We start from the raw sequence: 23249 nt of genomic DNA on the forward strand, positions 1-23249 counted from the left end.
TGGGGAGGAGGGGATGGGATGACCTGGCAGACTGGGACTGACATACATACACTTCTATACACAAAATGTGTGACTAATGAGAACATGAAGCTCTATTCAATGCTCTGTGATGACCTAAAAGGGAAGGAAATCCAAAAAAGAGGGGTGTATATATAACTGATTCAATTTGCTGTGCAGCAGGAACACTACACTGTAAAGCAACTATACTCCAATAAAAGTTAATAAAAAATAAAAATCAGAAAGTAAAATGCTTTTCTATGGGAAAAAAAAAAAAGATAGGGGTAAGGGACTAAGATGTACAAGCTACTATGTAGAAAATAAATAAAGATATACTGTACAACATAGGGAACATAACCAATACTTTCCAATAACTATGCGTGCTCACTCAGTGGCACCCGACTGTTTGTGATCCCCATGCACTGTAGCCAGCCAGGCTCCCCTGTCCCTGGAATTTTTCAGGCAAGAATTCTGGTTTATGTCGCCATTTCCTCCTCCAGGGGATCTTCCCAACCCAGGGATCAAACCCACATCTCCTGTGTCTCCTGCATCGGCAGGCAGATTCCTTACCACTATGCCACTTGGGAAGCACCATAATAACTACAAGAGGAGTATAATCTTTAAATACTGTGAATCACTATGTTGTAACATGAAACTTAAATAAAACTGTAAATCATTTATACTTCAATTTTAAGTGAAGAAATTTATGACTTCATAACTTTTCATCCATACTAAGTATTAAAAACTTGTAAGCTACAATTAAAATAGATATATAGAAAAGGATATATCGTCTATTTAAAAACTCCTAAGCTATAGGTTACAGCCCATGGGGTCACAAAGGGTCAGACATGACTGAGCATACACACACACCCAAGCTACAGGTAGGTACACATATACAATTGATATGTGTGATATGATGAAAAATAAAATATCCATCAAATTTGCACATCTCATACAACCATTCCTTTCAAGTCTGTCTCTCATTCAACATGTTCAGAGTTAATATAGTGATGTAACTATCACAAAACACTAACTCTCCAAAGAGGAGTATTCTCACATAGAGACAGACCTAGAAGAAAAATTAACTCTCATGTGGTTGAATGCACATGCCTCCAATTTGGGAGACGACTAAAGATACTAAATTTGGAGTCACTAACTTGAAAAAATCATTTAAATCCACTAATAATGGTTTAAAGAACAAAGAGCTGGGAGTCTGGAATAAAGCCCTAAGGAACTCCTTCTTTTAAAAATTATGTAGGAAAGGAACTAACCAAGGAGAATGAGAAGAAACTACCCAAGGGGCAGGAGGGAGACTACCAGCACAGAATCTGAGAGAAGGACTTCCCGGAAAGAGAGGCTGGACAACACTACTCAAGGCTCCTTAGTGAGAGCTGCACAGTGTCTACCTGAGTTAGAGCAGAAATTGCTCATGACTTTCCTAAGAAGAGTTTCATCAGAATGATGCAGACATAAAGCAGACTGGAGAAAAGTTAAAGTGTTGTCAAGTGATAGGAAAAAAGGATTTGGACACAGCATATGCAAATGATCACTATCATGACTAGCTTATATTAAAATTTGGCTCAAGGGGTAAATAATCTACCTGCCAATGCAGGAGAAACAGGAGATGTGCATTTGAGCCCTGGGTTGGGAAGATCCCCATTCCAGTAATCTTGCCTGGAAAATTCCATGAGCAGAGGAGCCTGGCAGGCTACCATCCATGGAGTTGCAAAGAGTCAGACATGACTGAGCACACACATCCCCCCTAGATGGTGAGCTTCTTGAGGGCAAAGGTAAGGTTTCCTCCGTCTTTGATTAAGAAGACAACCTGTGGTTGGACAGGTGACCTTTTAAACAATGCTCCTGAAGAAGTCTTAGGGCTTTAATTAGGGTGCTCAGCCAAAAACACACAGTAACAGTCTTGAAGAGAATTAGAGGGGAGAAAAGAAATAGCAATGTATTGGGCAGAAATTAATCTTTCTTAAACATAAAAGAAAGGCTCAGAGATGAGAACATCTAAGATGAGAACATGCCAACCTGTCAACCAACCAGTCTCCCCAAAATAAAAGGCCCCCCAAAACTATGAGTAGAATTGTAATTGTTTTCCTCCCAAGAGGGTTGGATCATTTTGGCCTGAATGTTCCCTTCCATCCTCACTGAAATGGGAATAGGTACAGAAGCCTACAGTATATGCCAGAAAAGGTGAGGATTACTACAGATTATCAGTTTATTTTTTACAATAAATCAGTGTGAGAAGACACATCTACCATTCTTAATGCAATAAAATATAAATCCTGTTATAAATATTAACAAAAAAGGAACAAAATCCACTCAGGGAGAAGGAATAAGACTGTAAACTCCTCTCAGAAACTCACCTGCTCCTTGGATGTTCACCCTAACTGCAATGACCACTCTGCTACAAAATGAGCCTAGAAGCTTCCCCTCATAACCCTGAGCACAACCCACACAAATCTGCACAATAATTACCTCAGGACTGTGGGGTAACAAAAGGAAGTGAATCAGAAGTAGCATTAAAACTATATCATCTGAAGAAAAATACCTCTACGATGCATCTACAAAGGATGGGGTGGTCTTTAATCTCCCAATACGCAGCAGTGTCCTCAAATACCACAACACAGCTTGGGCTCAGCCATTTCAGTTGTGTCCGGCTCTTTGTGACCCTATGGACTGTGGCCCACCAGGGTCCTCTGTCCATGGGGTTTTCCAGCCAAGAATACTGGAGTGGGTTGCCATGCCCTCCTCCAGGGAATCTTCCCCACCCAGGGACTGAACCCTCGTCTTGTGCATTGCAGGCAGATTCTTTACTGCTGAGCTATTGGGGAAGCCCCCACATCACAGGGACCAACACAAAGCTTCTGTCCACCAAAGCCCCTTCTGAGTTCGTTTCCTCTCTAAGGACCAGCTTCTTCCCCAGATGACTGTCACTGTCAATTCTCACCCAATTCTCACCCACTCCAGGGAGGCTGCTGCTTTCAACAGTATATGACCACATTAAGATAATCATCGGTTCAACATAAAAAAGGGAACATTCTTAAAAAAAAAAAACAAAAAAAAACACTATGAAAGAGGGTAAGAGTGTGTCTTCTTTAAAAGGAAGGTGTTATATAATACCCATTTTATAACCAAGAAGAGGTAACACAATTTGTCTAAACTCAAAGAATGTGCATAGAGCTGATATTAAACCTGAGTCCGCCTGGCTCAAGGCCCTGTGACTTGGCAGCTTTATCTACTGAAGACAAAAAAAAAGAAGCAAGTACCCAAACAACGGCATTTTAATTTTCAAGTTGAAAACAGCTCACAGAGTATATGTGTTCACAGGCCTAATTTTGTATCACAGATAAGTTCTTTTCCCCTTGAAGTACAATTACAATTTTATGTGATATAATTAAGAGGAGAAGGAAATGGCAACCCACTCCAGTATTTTTGCCTGGAGAATCCCAGGGACGGGGGAGCCTGGTGGGCTGCCGTCTGTGGGGTTGCACAGAGTCGGACACGACTGAAGTGATTTAGCAGCAGCAGTAGCAGCAGTAATTTAGAGTTCTAGAAAGAATATGGCATTCCAAAATTGAATGGCACCCCACTCCAGTACTCTTGCCTGGAAAATCCCATGGACGGAGGAGCCTGGTGGGCTGCAGTCCATGGGGTTGCTGAGGGTCGGACACGACTGAGCGACTTCACTTTCACTTTCATGCACTGGAGAAGGAAATGGCAACCCACTCCAGCGTTCTTGCCTGGAGAATCCCAGGGACGGGGGAGCCTGGTGGGCTGCCATCTATGGGTCGCACAGAGTCGGACACGACTGAAGTGACTTAGCTTAGCTTAGCTTAGGAGAAAAGCACTGCAATTTAGTTTATCCTTGGAGTACAAGTTACTACCTAGTCAAACTGTCATTGTCTCTCTGTCTGTATGATTTCAGAGTCAATCCATGGATCCAACAGTCAGGAACAAGAAATGTATCAAAAAAAGACACTGAGTCAGAAATTTGACTCATTGTGAGGACCAATAGAGTTTCCCATTTTGTTAAAAAACTGAAGAGGCAATTTTTCATTCTACTCTGTGTCTGGGTTTCAACAAAAACTTAGAGGCACAGTGGAGAAAATTGGACCCTCGGTGATGGTATCATTTTGCATCAAAATTTAGGTATGGAAGAAACCTGGAAATATCTATTGTAACTACACCATTTTATGATGCAAAACTGAGGCTCAAAGAGATTAAGTACCTCTCCCAACACTGACAGTACTTCCTCTGACTAAAGGAGTTTCTGTGAACCCAGAAACAAATATTATCCTAAAAACACTGGCCTTGCCCTCATGTTTGAACTGTCTGCTTTGGAAATCATCATCAAATATATGTCAGCCTTCCCACCAAAGAAGAGCATTACATATCCAAAAAGATATGAGAGAGGCTTGTATATTAGTTGTAAATCTAGAATTTACAGGTAAAATATCTAATAACACAAGATACAAACACAACTTGAAAGATCTGGAGATGAGCAGTCTAACATGCTGACCAAGCAACCAAAGCCACCTTGTGTTAAATATCAGGTGTCAGCCACTTTGATACAAGCTTTACATGCATTATTTTTGATGTTTTCCATAAATGGGCATCTATCAATTCCATTCTGTAGGTGAGGAAGGTGAAAAGCAGGGAACGTAAGTGATATCCTCACCGAAGCAAGAGGAAGACCTGCTGGTGGCATCTGGGTCTCTCCGAGCTCAAAATCACCACCACACCCACACCTACCGACCCTCCACCCCACTTCCATCCCGATTCCTTCGTTCTTTCAGTCTAGTTCCACTCCTCTGGACCTCATGGTCCACCCAGCTCATTCTCCCCAGAAGAAAAGGTCTGACATCAAGAAGATGCTTGTAACAGCCAGCAACCACAAAAAACAGCCCCAAGCATCAGTTCACCCAGTGAATTCACCCAATACAATCCAATGAATTGCCCTAAAAATGTTTCACTAACAGGATTATTCAATAAAGGCTTGTGCTTATATAAGCAAAGAGAATGGAAGAAAACACTATGATGTTGTAGCATAAAAGCTGGAGTGAAGGAAAAAATACTTAAAGGCTATGACAAAATGAGGGTTTTATCTGACATAAGGAATATCATTTTAAAAAGAAAATAAAACAGTTCTAAAAGCTAAGGAGGGAGACAGGAAAACAATCTATTGGTGCTGAATTTTCACTCAAACTAGAAGCCTCAAAGACTCAGAATGTATATAAATGTCCATGAAACTTTTTAAAATCATATTTTCATTCTGACGACAATCTAAGTTATTTAACAAAGGGATCTGCTAATTCATATGGACGCCCATTATACAGCTGATAGCCTACTGCTGTTTAATTTCAGTACTTGTTTTTGTGCTTACAATTGGAATTAGAGACTAGTCTTATTTAAATGTCTTTGATATCAAGTCTTAATGGACAAAGTTTTCTATAAGTTCAAGAAAAAAAAAAAATAAGGAAGAGGGGATATGAAATACTGTTACACAGCCAATAACAGCACATGCTGGACTCACAGGTACCAGAGCTCAACAGGTTGTGAACAGCAAGACTGTCACAGCCACACAATACTGCATGGTTACCAATAATTTAAATCTTATTGATTTGGTAGTTTTATTTATATTTATAGTTAGCAAATCTGATTTTGTTTAAAAGATCCTAATGAAACTAAAATCTTTCTGCATTGAAAAGGAATCCAAGTGACATATACTAAAATGGGTGCTTTTCGTAAGGGCCATGACACCAGTTAATTTCCTTCATTACTTACATAATAAATATGGCCATAAAATGTGATTAAAAAATCATCTGTGTACGGCTTTTGTTTTTAAAAAATTCTGACAAATCAAAATAAGGCTCTACCAGTGGTTCCCAAAATGTGTCTCTATGTAGCTTAAGAACAAAGTTTTGAGGATTTTCCTTCATTATTAGATTATGAGATTATCTTGTGAAACTAAATTTTCCCTTTATTTTCTTAAAAGGTGGTAGTAGATGGTTATTTTTTTTCATGTAATGACTTGGAAAAATCCAAAATTTGCCAATCTTATGTCAATTGCCTAGATTTTTAAATAGCATATGAAATTTTAAAATTGTATATGAAACCATAATCTCTAGGTACCACACTGGCCTACTTAGTATGAAATTTTATATACACACACACAAACAAACAGATAGGAATTTTCACCTGGTACCACAGGGAAAAATCATTTTGAACATGAACTTGCGTTCAAGAAGTTCTTGATTCTACCCAAAGATACTTAACACTTCTCTATTTGTCTCTCTCTCTCTCTCTGGTCTGGGGCTAAGAGCGCTCAGGTAGTTAAGCCACAACTACATGAGGACAGGAAGAGATGACTTATCTTGCAAGCACACAGAAGTAGACATTTTGCCGAACATCCTAGGATAAACCACAGCCTAATAAGGTTAATAATGAAGATGACAAATAGTACATAAAGAACAGAACTATGGAAAACTAACGGTAGCAATAAACTTTTTGATACTCCTCTCATTGAGAAATGGATTTTAACTGCCTACCCTTGGATCGACAGTTACCTTAGGGATTGGCTGGACCAAAAGACTGTGGCAGAAGTGATATTCTGGGACTTTGGAGCCTTAGAACTCCAGCCTGGAACACTGGAACCTTCTTTCTCACAGTCCTGAGCTGCTACACAAACCTGACTACTGTTACGACACTGTACTGTGAGGAAGCCAAACCTTGGCATGAGAGAGGCCATGTCAAAAAGAGAATGAAATGCCTAGCCAGCACCACACCGTTCAAGCCTCTAGTTCTTGATCTTCCCAGCAGAGACTCCACACCTGGGGGAGCAGCGACAAGCCATCCCGCCTAGGCCATGTCCAAATTCCTAAGCCACACAATGATGAGATGACAATAAGTTGTTGCTTTAAGCAACAGATAACCAGAATAAAACAAATCCCCTTTCATAAATACTAATAAAGACTTTAAAGCAAAAATGAAATGTCTCAGGCAGACTAGCTGGAAACTAGAATGGCATCAGACACAAGAGAAGATTCCAACACATAAAGATAAATAGAAATCCATTCATGCAATTATCCAGAAAATATGTATAATACCAAGACCTGTAAACAGGGATATACACAAGCTCTTGAGAGGGTTTAAAAGAAAAAAAAAAAAAAAGACCTGCCTTCAAGGAACTTCAAAGCACTATGTATCACAGTGTCTTCTTGCATACTTTCTGATGTTTTTCACAAAAATAACACAATCAACGATTCAGATCAAATCAAAACGCAGATCAATCTCATAAAGTGACCTAGGGTTTGAGTTCTTCTGTGAGAAGAAAGTTAAGACTGAATAAAAATCCAACAAAAGGTCATTTGTAGTTTGTAGTAGGGAAACATGCCTCAGTTAACTGTAGCATACTCGAATGTTTAGGTTCTCATTTTAGGCTAGAAATACAAGGCATACATAACTAATCCTTTTTAATTTTTCTTCATAAAGTATCAGGTTAAAGAGCCTTTTAAAGATTAAATTACAAATAGGCCAAGTAGACCTTGGCTACTTTACTACAGTCAAGGTTTGGGGACCCAGAATGAGCAAAAGCAAGTAAGGTCAGAAGTGAGCTGCTGTTTTAACAAGATTTATTTCTGTCTAGGTGTGTGGCTACTGTTTAAACAAACACACTTATTATTCCAGTGACTAAAATAATTTTAACTGCTTCTTTTATTAAAGCATAGACAGTTTAACCTTTCATAATATTATTCTCAGGATTCTAAAATTATTCACACTTTTTCTATTTGTAGTATTTCTCTATTCAAATTTCACAGGGAGCCGAAATGAACGCAAATAGACAAAATTCTTCTCCCAGGTATTTTTAAATTCAGGAAAATGTTTGATCTCACACTGTAAAAGAAGAAAATGGTAAGTAAGTGTGCACATGGCCTCTTGGACAAAAGACCACGTGTAGTACGTCTTAAAACTCATCAGCACCAAGCACAATGCCTCCGTACAAAGTACTTGGCAAATGTGTCTGACTGATAACACATTTATTTCTCACGTATTTTTTAAGTGGGGCCAATAAAAATAAGCAGTGCTATTTTCTGTCTTAGTAAGTACTTGAGGCAAAGAAAAAAAGATAACGTTTTCATACAGTGGTCACAGAGAAACACATATCTTTCCATTTTTTTCTTCCTAAGGTATGGTAGTGGGTATATTAACAAATTCTACATGTCAAAATAGTAAAGTGAAGTAACAGTAAAACAGTAATCTGAATTATAAACGGTCTTGCATTTATCTTTTCTCTCATAATTCTGATTTTAGCACATTACATGGTAATTTGTCAGAATTCCTTTTTTAAAACATGACACAGAAGAATAAAAATTCTCATGGCTAAAGGGTAATCATTAATATTTTATACAAAACATACTATAAAAGTCAAAACAGAGTACTGAACAAGAATATAATTAGGACCTTCAAAATGATACGACTAATATTCCATTATAAAAGTAACAGTATCTAAGAGAAAACAGCAGGAATCACGTATTTAACAGGTCACTCTCCCTTCTTCTGGGCTTCCCTTGTGGCTTAGCTGGTAAAGAATCTACCTGCAATGTGGGAGAAATGGGCCTGGGTTCAATCCCTGGGTTGGGAAGATCCCCTGGAGAAGGGAAAGGCTACCCACTTCGGTATTCTGGCCTGGCGAATTCCATGTTCTACAGTCCATGGGGGTCACAAAGAGTCGGACACAATGGAGCAACTTTCAGTTTCTTCCCTCTTCTAGACAGGCCTGAAGGTCAGCACAGTCTGGGTGAGGCAGGAGACCTGGCCGGCTTCCAGGGGGCCCTAATGAAGGTCAAGGCCAATCACTAACCAGCCCAACGCCTCAATTTCCTCAGTGATGAGAAGAGACTGGCATGATTATCTCCAAAATAGACTTTTAACAAAGTCTACCAATGTCAAATAAAGAGTCATTCATCTAAACAGGGTTTTAAGACACTCCCAACTTCCACTTGCTTCATTAAGGCACAATTATTTTCTGAATCTGACAGATAATCTACAGATTGACTCCTTTTCTGTTATTTTATCTTTACAACAATTCTGGGAGGTAGACTGAGTCAGTAAGTATGACGTGCATTAAACAACTGTCAGAATGGAGGAAAAATCTCAGCCAAAGAAGACTAGAAATCAGATCTACTGATTCCTGACTCAGTGCTCAAATTTCCAGAAAAGCCCCTTTAAAATCCGTAAGAACTACCAACTAAATTATATGCCAGTATAAAAAGGAAGAAATTATGGTGTTACTTCTAAATGGCTAGACTGCTTATTTAAATCACAATGTCATGTGTCTTAAATTCCCTTAAGATAACAATTTTAGGCCTTTATGTTTCAGAATTAATTTTCAAGATTCCTGGAATAAGAAAATCCCAGTAGCTTAAACACATAATAAAAGTATTACCATATATTAAAGTTTCCTAAACTGACGTATGAAGAAAAGTGAAAATCTGTTGGCAAAGTTGTGTCCGACTCTTTGCAACCCCATGGACTGCAGCCTGCCAGGCTCTTCTGTCCATGGGATGCTCCAGGCAAGAATACTTGGGGTGGGCTGCCATTTCCTTCTCCAGGGGATCTTCCTGACCCAGGGATCATATGCAGATCTCCTGCTTGGTGCGCATATTCTGTACCACTGAGCCACAAGGGAAGCCTAACTGATGCAAATTCCTTGGCAAAAAGGGGCCCAGGGTCTTCCAGTAGCTAAGAATCTGCCTTGCAGTGCAGGGGAGATGGGTTCGATCCCTGGTTGGGGAACTAAGATCCTACATGCACGCATGCCACAACTAAGACCCAGCACAGCCAGATAAATAAATAAATATTAAAAAAAAAGGGGGGGGGGTGCGTATGGTAAAACCAGTGTTGGAATACAGTGTTTGTAAATTGAACAACACACATAAGCTTTTTAGTTTAATGCGGCATTTTCCACAGTTGTTGATCAATACACATTTTGGAATTAAAAAAAATTAATTGACATTCTAATGCACTTTGGTTCCAATGAACCCCTCTTGGAAAATACTTCTATTATCTTTTAAAAATATATTCATCTGCTAAATAAAACACACAGTTTATCCTTACTTCGCGAGGATATATATTTTCATATTTTCTGGAAAAAAAATGAAGTATCTTACAACTTGTACTTTTAATATGACAGTGTTTCTTTTTATTTTTTCCTAAAAAGTTGCTCACCTAATATTGTATTTAGAATCAACAGCAACTCAGGATAGAGAACTATGGCAAATCTTCTCATAATCTTAAAATATACTCTCGGTGACACAAATGACCTCATAGTAACAGGTTTCTTCCACTTGTCACACTAAATCAAATACCCAGAACTGATGCTTAAAGAATCTGAGGGAGGATCCCAAATCAGATTGAGAGTGTATTAACAAACACACGTAACTGGGAGAAAATGTTCATCAGAGAAATCATATTTGAATCAGTCTTAAACTACTATAGGGATCTGTGTCCAAAACGGGAAGGAAACATTTACAGGTAAAGATAAAACAAATTACCTTATCACTGATAAGCCCCAGTTAACAGCAGCATGGAAGTAACCGTAAGTGTGATTTTTTTGCCCTATTTATAAAACATGGGGTTGATCAAAAAGTTTCTTTGGGTTTTTTTTTTATAACATCAAATAGAAAAATCTGAACAAAGTTTTTGCCCATCCCAATAGTAAACTCTGAGACAAAGGCTAATTAGATAATCCGAATTTATCTTGTGCTCATGATTTTGTAAAACTTGATGAATTTAAGTCCCAAAGGAATTAGACAATTCTAACCCTTCCTCCAGACAACTCTGAGTTCCCTAATACAAATTAACCAAACACACTTCCTTTGTACTTTCAACTAATAACGTTTAGCATGTCCAAAAATACTTTCAAATGCTTTTGAAAATGTAAGGCCGCTTAGAAACTTGAGCTGTTTTTAGTAATGGTATTTTAAAAGTGGTATAACTTACCACTCCAAGCAAAGAGGTAAGACTTGTCACTGGTAATAGTGGTAGCATGGAACACTGAAAAGAGCTATTTTGAGAAAATAAGAGATTGGGGTACTAGTCTCGAACCTCACCCTTCCTCTCATGTATACAAAACTTAATGCTCAGGTAACACAAAATCAGATTTTAGCTTAAAAATTAACAAAATAGCAGGATAAGTTATGTATTTGTCTTTAAAGGTAGATTAAAAAAATTTTTTTTTAGAAACAGAATCAGTCTGCGGTGTTGTCTAGAAGATTTTAGATATTTCAGTTCTTTCTAATCCTTAAATGTTTACACACGTTTCCCCACCCCCACCACCTTATATCTATTTTAGAATTTAGGAAGTCATTCTGTTAACCAGGTCGTAAACAGTTTTCAGACAGAGTAAATTTCAAAAGCTACTTCCTTGTCCATAAATACATGAACAAGTCATTTTTTAAAATAAAGCACAGAATGTCACAAAAAGACTCACGAGAAGGTATCACAGTACAGTATGTTCACACACCTGTAGTCACCCTATTTCCAGCCATACAGTAAATAAAAAGTACTCCTTTGTGCAAATGAGTAGAGACTTCAAGTGCTCGACTAAAGAGTACTACACATCTAAAATCACTTGAGAAATAATAACAAACAACATTTTTATGAAGGTCACGATGAAACTTTTTTTTCCCAAACTCCATGGCATCAAAAGCCACAGTGAGAGAAATAACTGAAGAAACCTGTGCTCTGCAGATTGATAGACTGGAACCAAAACCTAGACACACGTTTATCTCAAGTAAAAACACTGGCAAGTGAGGGTCTTGAAATGCTCTTCGAATATGAAGCCAGTGGCATTTATTTCCTAAATGTAAAATATAATTTTTAAAAAGTAAGTCTAGTGGAAATGATCGGCATTTAAGCACTGTGAAGCTGTTCTTCATCATTTGTTTGGCTTCTTTTGTGAGACTGTATTGCTATAGGTGGGAAGAAGACCATTGTCTCCCTGGCTACCTTCTAACTCTGAGGATGTAGCCATCTCCCAGGGTAGATGACAGACGTGCAGCTTTGGTCTGTAATCAATGTTCTCCAGAGGACATTTCCTTCAAGTCCTTTTATCTGAAAGTAGCACAGAACTGATAAACCTTGTGAAACCCTGAGGACTGATGCTCCTCACTCCTAGACACTGGAGCCACTTTCCATTCATTTCAAAGCCCCCAGTCTCCAACAAGTTCAATACAACAGTCGTGGGTAAAGAAGTTGTGGAGAGTTAATGAAGACAACGCACTGTGTCTCACAGATCACTTCTTGATTATGTATCTTTTAGAAAATGGGTAAACTAGAGCGTAGCCCTGTTTGCTGTGACTAGAGAATGCTGGAACAGCAACAAACACCAAGCACTGCCAACAACAGAAAACAAATAGAACTGTTCTTTAAAAAAAAGAAAACGGGTAAGACATTCACTACTGGTTAAAGGATGGATGATCCAGCTTGTTGATAACACAAAAGTCCTTCCATCTGGGACATTTTCCCTCTTATATTTTGGCTATTTTTCTGGGCATTCAACACCTTGAAGGAAAAGAAAGGGTTGAGAAAATGAGGTAAAATTCCACTCTGTGAATTTCATCCCCAGTAAAAAGCACTTAAAAAAACAAAACAAATATTAATAGAATAACCTCTTAGAGACCGAAAAGAAAATACACTAAAACCTACAAGTGGGTGTGTGAGGATGGTGCCATTTCTGGGTAAATTCTTTAATGTCCACACCTTCTGAATGAAACCATACTGAAACCAGAACAGTGAGAGAAAAGTCGAAAAAGTAAGTTAAACCTAATGATTTCACATATTTTCACTACCTTGAGTTTATTTTCTAGAAGACAAAGGGGAAGTTGCCTATCCAGCTCGACAGTGTCAACAAACACAAAAATATGTCATAATTATTCCCTTCCTCATTGTCTATGTAAAGGAATAAAGGAAATGAAAGCCATGAGTTCACACTCACAAACCAAAACCACAAGAAAAATAATCTAAAACCAGACCATAGGAGCAGGAGAAAGGCAAAGGTTCTCTAGCCCAGAAGTTTGATTTTGCAACACTAATAGGGTAAAGCCACATTCCTGCCACAAGCCTTGTGCTCTCAAAACAGGCCACACAGCTGGCGGTCATGAAAGCTTTCCAGACCGGAACTAAGATAGTAAGAAAACTCAGTGGGTCTCAGGGCTGAACTGCGTCCTAAACTGATTCTGATGAAAACACCGCCCTGCTGAGGTGTAATTCGATGACAGCCAGAAACTTGGTTCAATAGATGATTATAACTTTCACAGAAAAGTCCTGAAGAAACACTGCTTTGAATGAGGACCCCTTTAGTTCATAATGATCTGTCCAAAGTATTGAAAACACTTTCTAGAGAGAGTCACCCACGTGATGCACACCACAAGGAAAATGCTTCAGAAAGCATCCAGGGGTAAACTATGGCTGTGTGAATATTAAGAGTCCAGCTTCCTCTGGAAGTCAAAGCACCATGAGGCTGAAAAGAAAGACTGATTCGATGTGGAGCCTGAACTTGGTTTACAAGGGCCCATGGGGTTGTTTAACGAGCTGTTTTAAAGGGACCACGTTTTCACCAAGCCCAGGGAGAGTGCCCTATGAAACTACCGTGACCAACTCCCAGAAGCAAGACTCTCCTGCACAAATCTCGAACGCTTCAACTCAACTGCCAGAGAACACTCTCAAGCAGCACTCTGGTTCTGTTTTTAAAACACTCAAGAAATTACTCATCCAAAAGGGATTTAAGGAGATACCTGAAGAGCTGGCTGCGTGCTACATCCATTTTCTTCCTCCCAGAGGAAGTCGTCTTACTAAGACATTCTTCACCAAACAGGAAGTAAAAACAGCATTCTTTCCTATGAGGCTTGACATTTTCTATTGTTGTATCAGGAACTTGATTTTTAAAGCTAGAATGTATTTTATAAATTTGATTCTTAGACAACGTTTTCCTCTAAGTTTAAAAAAAAAAGGTTTGAAAAGTGCATAAAATGAGCAAGTGACTAAATCTATTCACAAACTGCCAATAAACTATTTTATCACATCACCTAAATATAATTCTCACTGGATAAGGGAATGGCAAACCACTCCAGTATTCTTGCTGTGAGAACCCCACGAACAGTATGAAAAGGCAAAAAGATATGACACCGGAAGATGAGCCTCCCAGGTCGGAAGGTGTCCAATTTACTACCAGGGAAGAACAGAGGGCAATAAATAGCTCCAGAAAGAATGGACTCAACATTCAAAAAACTAAGATCCGGTCCCATCATTTCAAAGCAAATAGAAGGGGAAAAATTGGAAGCAGTGACAGATTTTATTTTCTTGGGCTCCAAAATCACTGTGGGCAGACTGCTGCTGCTGCTGCTAAGTCACTTCAGTCGTGTCCGACTCTGTGCGACCCCACAGACAGCAGTCCACCAGGTTCCCCCGTCCCTGGGATTCTCAAGGCAAGAACACTGGAGTGGGTTGCCATTTCCTTCTCCAGTGCATGAAAGTGAAGTCGCTCAGTCGTGTCCGACTCTTAGCGACCCCATGGACTGCAGCCTACCAGGCTCCTTTGTCCATGGGATTTTCCAGGCAAAAGTACTGGAGGGGGTGCCATTGCCTTCTCTGGTGGGCAGACTACAGCCACGAAATTCTGTCAAATACACACTAAAATAAGATCTTCAACAACAACAAAAAAATAAAAAGACGCTTGCTCCTTGGAAGGAAAGCTACGACAGACCTAGACAGTGTATTAAAAAGCAAAGACATCACTTTGCCGACAAGTATCCATACAGTCAAAGCTATGGTTTTTCCAGTAGTCATGTATGGATGTGAGAGCTGGACCATAAAGAAGGCTGCGTGCTAAATCATTCGACTCTGTACAACGCTATGGACTGCAGCCTGCCAAGATCCTCCGTCCATGGGATTCTCCAGGCAAGAATACCAGAGTGGGTTGTCGTGCCTTCCTCCAGGAGACCTTCCTGACCCAGGTATTGAACCTGCGTCTCTTATATCTCCTGCATTGGCAGGCAGGTTCTTTACCACACACCACCTGGGAAACCCAAAGAAGGCTGAGCACTGAAGAACTGATGCTTCCAAACTGTGGTGCTGGAAAGTCCCTTGGACTGCAAGGAGATCCAACCAGTCCAGCATAAAGGAAATCAACCCTGAATCGTCACTGAAAGGACTGATCCTGAAGCTCCAATACTTTGGCCATCTGATGTGAAGAGCTGACTCATTAGAAAAGACTCCGATGCTGGGAAAGACTGAAGGAAAAGTGAGCAGCAGAGGACGAGGTGGTTGATTCAATTGATATGGGTCTGAGCAAACTCCAGGATACAGTGAAGGATGGGGAAGGGTGGTGTGCTGCAGAAAATGGGGTCACAGAGAGTCGGACATGACTTAGCAAATGAACAGCAACAACAAAATATAATCCTAAGAAAATCATCACATTGCTCATTAAATCTAGGTACACTGATACCAGTTCAGTTCTTACTGAGATCTGCTGCTTTCAACAAAACCATTATGCTTCTAGGTCTCAGTCAAGATTATTACTATGAGTTGATTCCAATTATAAAGATTTACTGATATTAAGATAAACAATAGCGAATATAAAATAAATGGCATAGACAAATGTTACAAGCTTCCTTTTCACTTAGAAAGCAGGATTCATTCCAAGTACAAAAACACTGGATTTCAATAAGCATGATATCAACTGTGCTAAGCTGCTTCTTCCAGAACCAGGGATCAAACCAGTGTCTCTTATATCTCCTGCATTGGCAAGAGAGTTCTTTACCACTAGTACCACCTGGAAAGCCCATGACATCAATTATTATATGATAATAAGCAATATTGTAAGAGCAATATGAGTATTTACTAGTATTATTCAAAATGTTTATAGTTACAGCCAGTATTTGAATTTAAGTAGTTTTTCCTCTAGTACCTTCTTCACTGAGAGATATTAAAACATTGTAAATGCATGTAAGGCTTGGAAACCAAAGCGTTGTAATTCAAATACTGACTTTTACCATATGTATGATTCTGAATATGTTAACCTCTCTCTTAGTTTCTTCATCTGCAAAATAGGAATAATATAGACCAGCAGTCCCCAATCTTTTTGGCACCACGGACCAGTTTCACAGACGACTTTTCCATGGACAGGGGATGGGGTAGGGGGGTGGTGTTTGATGGGGTATGATCTGGGGATGATTCAAGTACATGACATTTACTGGGCACTTTATTTCTATTATTATTACATCAACTCCACTGCAGATCATCAGACCTTAGACCCCAGAGGTTGGGGACCCCTGATATACATCATGTTGAGTTTTTAAGAGTGTAAATAAGACAACATCTGTAAAGCACATATGGAAGGGTTTGGGAATAGCAGGCACCTAATACAACTAAGATCATGGCATCTGGTCCCATCACTTCATGGGAAATAGATGGGGAAACAGTGGAAACAGTGTCAGACTTTATTTTGGGGGGCTCCAAAATCACTGTAGATGGTGACTGCAGCCATGAAATTAAAAGATGCTTACTCCTTGGAAGGAAAGTTATGACCAATCTAGATAGCATATTCAAAAGCAGAGACATTACTTTGCCAACAAAGGTCCATCTAGTCAAGGCTATGGTTTTTCCAGTGGTCATGTATGGATGTGAGAGTTGGACTGTGAAGAAAGCTGAGCCCCAAAGAATTGATGCTTTTGAACTGTGGTGTTGAAGACTCTTGAGAGTCCCTTGGACTGCAAGGAGATCCAACCAGTCCATTCTAAAGGAGCTCAGTCCTGGGTGTTCTTTGGAAGGAATGATGCTAAAGCTGAAACTCCAGTATCTTGGCCACCTCATGCAAAGAGTTGACTCATTGGAAAAGACCCCATGCTGGGAGGGACTGGGGGCAGGAGGAGAAGGGGATGACAGAGGATGAGATGGCTGGATGGCATCACCAACTCGATGGACATGAGTTTGAGTGAACTCCGGGAATTGGTGATGGACAGGGAGGCCTGGTGTGCTGCGATTCATGGGGTCACAGAGAGTTGGGCATGACTGAGCGACTGAACTGAACTGAACTGAATACAATAATTACTATAATTATTATTGAAGTTGCAGAAATCTATCAACTAATTTCTAGTAACAGCCACAAAAGTGAAATGTTCATGACCATCAGAAATACTTCCAAGAATTTGTTTTAAAGATGTTTTTAGACTTGAACTTCTAGGTGCCACAAAGTCCATATGGCATCTCTGTCATTAGGCTGCGTGGTAAGACTCTTCTATTGGGTACTTCCTTGATGTTAGTGAGAGAGGAGCAGGTGTTCCATCTCTACTTGAAACACTAGGACTGCCAACTACTGAGTCAGATTTAACTAATTCATAAACTACTCAGACCATGCTAAACACTTTGGGAGGCTGTGCCGAAATTTCTCAGCAGCTAGTCAGTGAGTATGGTGCGTAAGATCGTGTACTGGAAACTTGGCACACACACCAATGATCAACGTAATTCCTGCCCTCAAAGAGTTTACAATCTAAAAGAAATAAACCAAAGAGTAATTAAAGAAAAATGCAAGAGAGTATATTAATTCTTGGTATAAGAGTAGGCTAAAGATGGTTATGGAGAATGACTGGTGGACAACTGATGTTAATTAGAAAAGTTTGAGTCAGTCAGCTTTTATCAGCTTTAAAAACAAGAGAGAAAATAATGGATGACTAATAGATGAAAGGCAGCTATAAATATAAATTATAATTTGGACACTGAATGTAGCCAACAGTACGAAAGCGCATCAAAGTAGGATACCACATCAGTGATTACCACAGTGGAAAGCAAAGTCATCTGGAGAAGGAAAAGAACAAAAATCAGCAAACTGAGAAAGTTACTCTCAGGGCTGCTAATAGCCTTAACTGGAAATTTAATAAAATTTTAAAAGTATTTGCTATATTGATTCCTTTGCTAATCACTCAATCTAAGGGGAGAAAAATCATTGCTGAGGGATATTCAATTTATTACCAGGACCAAGTTTCTATAAACCACTGGATAAATCAAACTGCTGATTATATGGTTACAATGTCTAACTCAACTGTGCCTACCAAACTATCTTTAGATTTTCTGTCATTTGGTGTGACTTTCAAATTTTCTAAGAAAAGATCAAATAAATAAAACTAATCCTCCCAAAGACCGAATTTTAAAGAATAATGTGTAAAGTGTTAGTTGCTCCGTAGTGTCCAATGCTTTGTGACCCCATGGACTATAGCCCACCAGGCTCCTCTTACCCTGGGATTCTCCAGACAAGAATACTGAAGTGGGTTGCCATGCCCTCCTCCAGGTGATCTTCCTGACCCAGGGATTGAACCCAGGTCTCCTGCATAGCAGGCAGATTGTTTTCTGTCTGAGCTACCCAGACAGAATATGTACACACAACTTTTCAAATATTACACAGCAAGTTAACAGTATTCCCAGAGCAATTTTGGTCTTCAGTGGGATGAACATGCTTCCACGGGCAATTCAAGGCCCCACTCCCCAGGGTTAGAGCCTCACTACCCCCAAGGTGGCCCTATGTTGTTTAGCTCCTAAGCTGTGTCTGACTCTTTGGCAACGACCTGGACTGTAGGCTGCCAGGATCCTCTGCCCATGGGACTTCCCAGGCAAGACCACTGGAGTGGGTTGCCATTTCCTTCTCCAGGGGATCCATCCAGATTAGGGATCGATCCCACGTCTCCCGCATTGGCAAGAGGATTCTTTACAGCTGACTTACCAGGGAAGAAGCCCAACTGGCCCTATATACCACCCAAATTAACTCTACAACTTTTTTTTTCTCCCTCTCCAAATCTGTCTTAATAAAGCATTCCAGTTTCCAAAACTGACATACATGTGCCTGAGATCCACATTCTTAGACAAGTAAGCTCCTGATGATTCCACCTTAAAATTCTCTATCTTCTCCATCTTATATTGATAAGCGTATCACCTTATATTGATAAGATATATTCTACCTAACTCTAAAAGGATATGCTGAGTTTTAATGTGCAGATTTGTTTTCAAAATCTAGTGCAAAATTTCCATTTCCTTGTTTTCTCTGAACTGGTCAAAGACCAGGTACTGGAGGGTACAAGAAGTCGTGTTAATATTATCCTTACCCTCACAGGATGCACTCAGTAGATAAACAATCTCTAAGACAAAATCAATACCCTTTCTCACTCATTCCAAGAAGAGCCTGCTATCCGAGGAACCTGCTCCGTAGAGATGCTAGAACAGGTCTTTTGTTTACAAACTTGGCCTCATAACTGGAGCAGCTCTTTCAGATGATATCATTCTCCCTTTAATGAAGCTATTATTCACACTGTTCTTCTTAGATTTTCCTTTTTAAGATCATATGATAAACCAATGTTCATTTTGGAAAACAGAAAAGTAGAAAAGAGAGGGAAATAACATTCACAACTATCCCACACCCTTGAGGTACCCTTTGTTAATAGTTTAGCTAATATTCTCATTTCGTTTCTTTCTTTCTGGTGTTTTTCTATCCATATCTTTAAAAATGATTAGATATAATGTTCTACAACAACTCACTGCTCTGCTGTTTTCCCTTACCATAATTGGTGCTATCATAAGAATATAATATCATTTACTTTTCTCCCCTGTTCAGCAGCACTGCTTCCATTGTTTCACTGCTTAGAAACTGTATGATGGAAGTCTGTGCACATACATCTTCATCTGGATGCACAAGTACTTCCTTGAAACAGAGTATCAAGAATGGCATTCCTATGTCTAAAGATAGGATCAACTGTAAGGCTTCTGATATATGAAGCCAAAGTAATAATCAGAAAATTCAAATTTATACCACAAACCAAAGTGATTATCAGAAAATTCAAATTTATACCACAAACCAGTAGTTCATGAAAACACTCTTTAATCACAACCTAATTAACAAAGGGCAGGCTCTCACTCATTCATTCATTCCTTTTACTAATTTGATACACAGACAGTGGCACCTCACTGCAATTTTCGTTGTATTTTTTATTTAAGAACATAATCTATTCTTCATAGAGGCTAAAATGAGACTTGGCTTTCTCCCAGGATTTTTGACATGGGTGGCCCATGAACTTGGTCTGGTCTTTCTGGCCAAAGATTAGTCACCTCTACCTCATCACCTCATAAATGGAGGCCATTACCACCAACATTCTAAGCAGTAAAGGCTGCTGTCCCTGGACACACCTACCCTCCTGGTGGCAGAAAGCTCAGATGGAGCCACCAGAAAACCAGGCTGGACTAGTACTTACCCCTCCATAACTAGCAAGACAAGCCAAGAACACTGGTAAAGGTTTCACAGATCTCCTCAGAACCTTCAACTGTTCTGAATAATACTTTTCTTACTCTTCCTGGCACCTATGATACAGTTCACCGCAGTACTATTTCTGAGTTGCCCAGTACTTAGAACACAAACTGTGCGTCTGTGTATATTATGTACGTAAAGTACTCATGTTCTTTCTCTTCGTAATTAAGTTACTAACCAGATACACATCAGTCTCTGTAAATATGTAGATGAAGTACACATGCTCTTATCTTTATTATCTAAGTTTCCCCACATACATGTGAAAAGATAAAGGCATTTCAGTACTATTTGTCCAAACTAGTGAGGGCAATAAAATGAACACAAACAGGGGCTTCTCTACTGGTCCAGTGGTTAAGAATCAGCCTACCAAAGCAGAGGACACAGGTTCAATCCCTGGTCAGGGAAGACCCCACGTGCTGTGGAGCAACCAAGCCCATGTGCCACAACTACTGAGCCTGCGCTCTAGAGCCACGGGCTGCAACTACCGAGCCCATGCACCCTAGAGCCTGTGCTTTAAGAGAATGCCCCACAATGGAGAAGCCTGTGTAGCGCAACTAGAGAGCAGCCCCCGCTTGCCACAATGAGAGAGAGCCCAAGCAGCAGTGAAAACCCTGTGCAGCTAAATAAATAAATAAATCTTTTTTAAAAATTAATACAAATAAAGTATTGGAAAACCGACCCCTCCACTCTTCACATACAGAGAAGTGGGGTGGGGGAGGTTCAAGTGTTGTGATTCTAGAATGATACAGAGAACTCAAAGTAACTTGAAGGGCATGGCTCTTATAAAATCATCTGTAACATGGAAGGTTCAGATGAGGAAAACCGATAGCAAGTTTTCCATTTCTTATATTGCTTACATATGATGAATCTTCAGGATTGTTGGCCACAGCCTGAGTGATCTGATACTGACAGTTTTAAGCCCAAATGTAGAGTAAACACGTTGGTAGCTCAAAGCTATTTCCCAACAATCAGGCTCTTCCAGGTGCACCAAGGTGGACTAGAAGACGTGACAAAATATTTAGTTCTCAATGGTTTTCAACTTTAAAATAAATTTATTGGTGGTAGCCCATAAACTCAACAGTGACTTACAAGTCAGAAATGACCTTAAAAAGAGAGAGAGAGAAGGCCTCAGCTACCTTCCTGGGGTTCTAATAATTAACTCATTCACTGGGTTTCTTTAGAGACGGCACTCTTGTGTGGGACAATCAGTAACCAGTCCCGTCCTGAGAACTCTTTACCAGCAACTAATCCACATCGTTGCCTGTGCTTAAGTTTTTCTTGCTTAACTTCAAACTTTTTGACACCTATTACAAGACTACAGATTTTCCTGAAGTTTGCTCAAGGATATTAATTCACCCTGCTTTGTGTTATCTCCTTCCACACAAGCACACATGAACAGTCTTCATATGAACAACAATCTTGCTGTCTGTTCATTTATATTTTGAATACTATCCTTGAGATAAATTGAGTAAAGTGTGCCTAGTAAAAGAAGATTCGGCAGAAAGCAAGACTCCTGTATGTCTCCTCTCTTCATAAACATAAAACAACCTTCCCCTGGTCCTTCAAAGATCCATTCAAATATTGTCCCAAGCTTAAGTACTAAACTGCCTGAAATGATTGTATTTCAAAGATATTTACTTTAAATATTCTTCAACCCATTCTCCATATTTAAATAGAAAAAAAGGCATCAATGACAACACTAAGTTAATTCAGTTAAAAGCCAACCAGTTAAACAAAAGCAGCAGTACAATCTGACAATATGATTGTTCACAACTAACCAAAACCCTCTAGCTAAAACAAGCCTACTATAGACAGAAATTTACCTGAATCTCCAAAGTCACTTTTAATCTTACTACAGAGAGCAATCATCCAGTAGATAATATGATTAAACACTGATGTATTAAAAGAGTCTGAAGAACAAAATGAAGATAGACAGACAGATAGGTTAGGTTTTTAAAGCTGCATTACATACCAAGTGCTTCCAACAATCCCTGGTGCTTTGGGAGACAGCATTTTAATGAACCAACTTCATGCACGCCATAGGCTCAACCCACATTTCCTGATTTCTATGACAGAGATTGTCATTAACCTACCAAGATCACCAGGAATGCAGTAACAGTGTGGCCACACTTAAATAAACCTTTCATCTACTTGAGGAAAACAAAAATACTGTGAAACTGGAATGGCAGGTCGTACAACTTAGCACTATTGCACGTTGGTTTCAGATGAGACCGACTGACTAATGAGCATACCTGAGACTCATACAGGAACGGCAAACACGTGTCACTTGCACAAACTTGGAAAAATAAGAACTAATCAATTCAAGTAATTTTTCATCAGAATAACTTACTGTAAGATTATGTAAGCCATCCACTGAATAAAAGCCTAGATAAACTCCTACAGATGAAAGTCTAGATAAAGTCCTACAGATGATATGCAATTTATATATTTTGATGCCAAAAAAAAAAAAAAAAACCTAGATTTTTGAGTTATAAAGGTCTTTAACTGGGACTTTCCCAGTGGCCGACTGGTTAAGTTTCTGTGCTCTCAAAGTAGGGGGCACGGGTTCAATCCTTGGTGGGGAACTAAGATCCCACATGCCGAAGGGTGTGGCCAAAAGAAAATAAATAAAGGTGCTTTTTAAAAAGGGTTTTTACTGAATTCTATAAGACAATTAGTAAGTCTGGGACATTTTTGGATACAAGCTTTCTTGTCCCCACCAAGTCTCCTTTGTAGACATGGTTTGTAAACTTGATTTCTTCAAAAGTTCTTTACCATATTAAACTCCTTTAAAATCTCCCTTAAATAAAACTCTAAATGAAACAAGTGGTTTCTAGAAAATTTCAGTTCAGTTCAGTTGCTCAGTCGTGTCTGACTCTTTGCAACCCCATGGACTGCA

The 23249-nt window shown here is 39.4% G+C and overlaps 1 protein-coding gene across 13 annotated transcripts in view; it reads right to left on the minus strand.

Moving 5' to 3' along the window:
• NCOA2 (nuclear receptor coactivator 2) overlaps positions 1–23249 on the minus strand; it is a 285109-nt gene that overhangs the window by 188165 nt on the left and 73695 nt on the right. The window contains exon 1 of one of the 13 annotated variants that reach the window (XM_059874434.1): positions 8601–22411. The exons of the other annotated variants lie outside the window; for them this stretch is intronic. The gene's annotated coding sequence lies outside the window, so the exon portion shown is untranslated. Of the gene's footprint in view, positions 1–8600; positions 22412–23249 lie in introns of those variants that run through there. 13 annotated transcript variants of the gene reach the window in all.

Source organism: Bos taurus, chromosome 14, assembly GCF_002263795.3.
Source record: "Bos taurus isolate L1 Dominette 01449 registration number 42190680 breed Hereford chromosome 14, ARS-UCD2.0, whole genome shotgun sequence".
NCBI lineage: Eukaryota > Metazoa > Chordata > Mammalia > Artiodactyla > Bovidae > Bos > Bos taurus.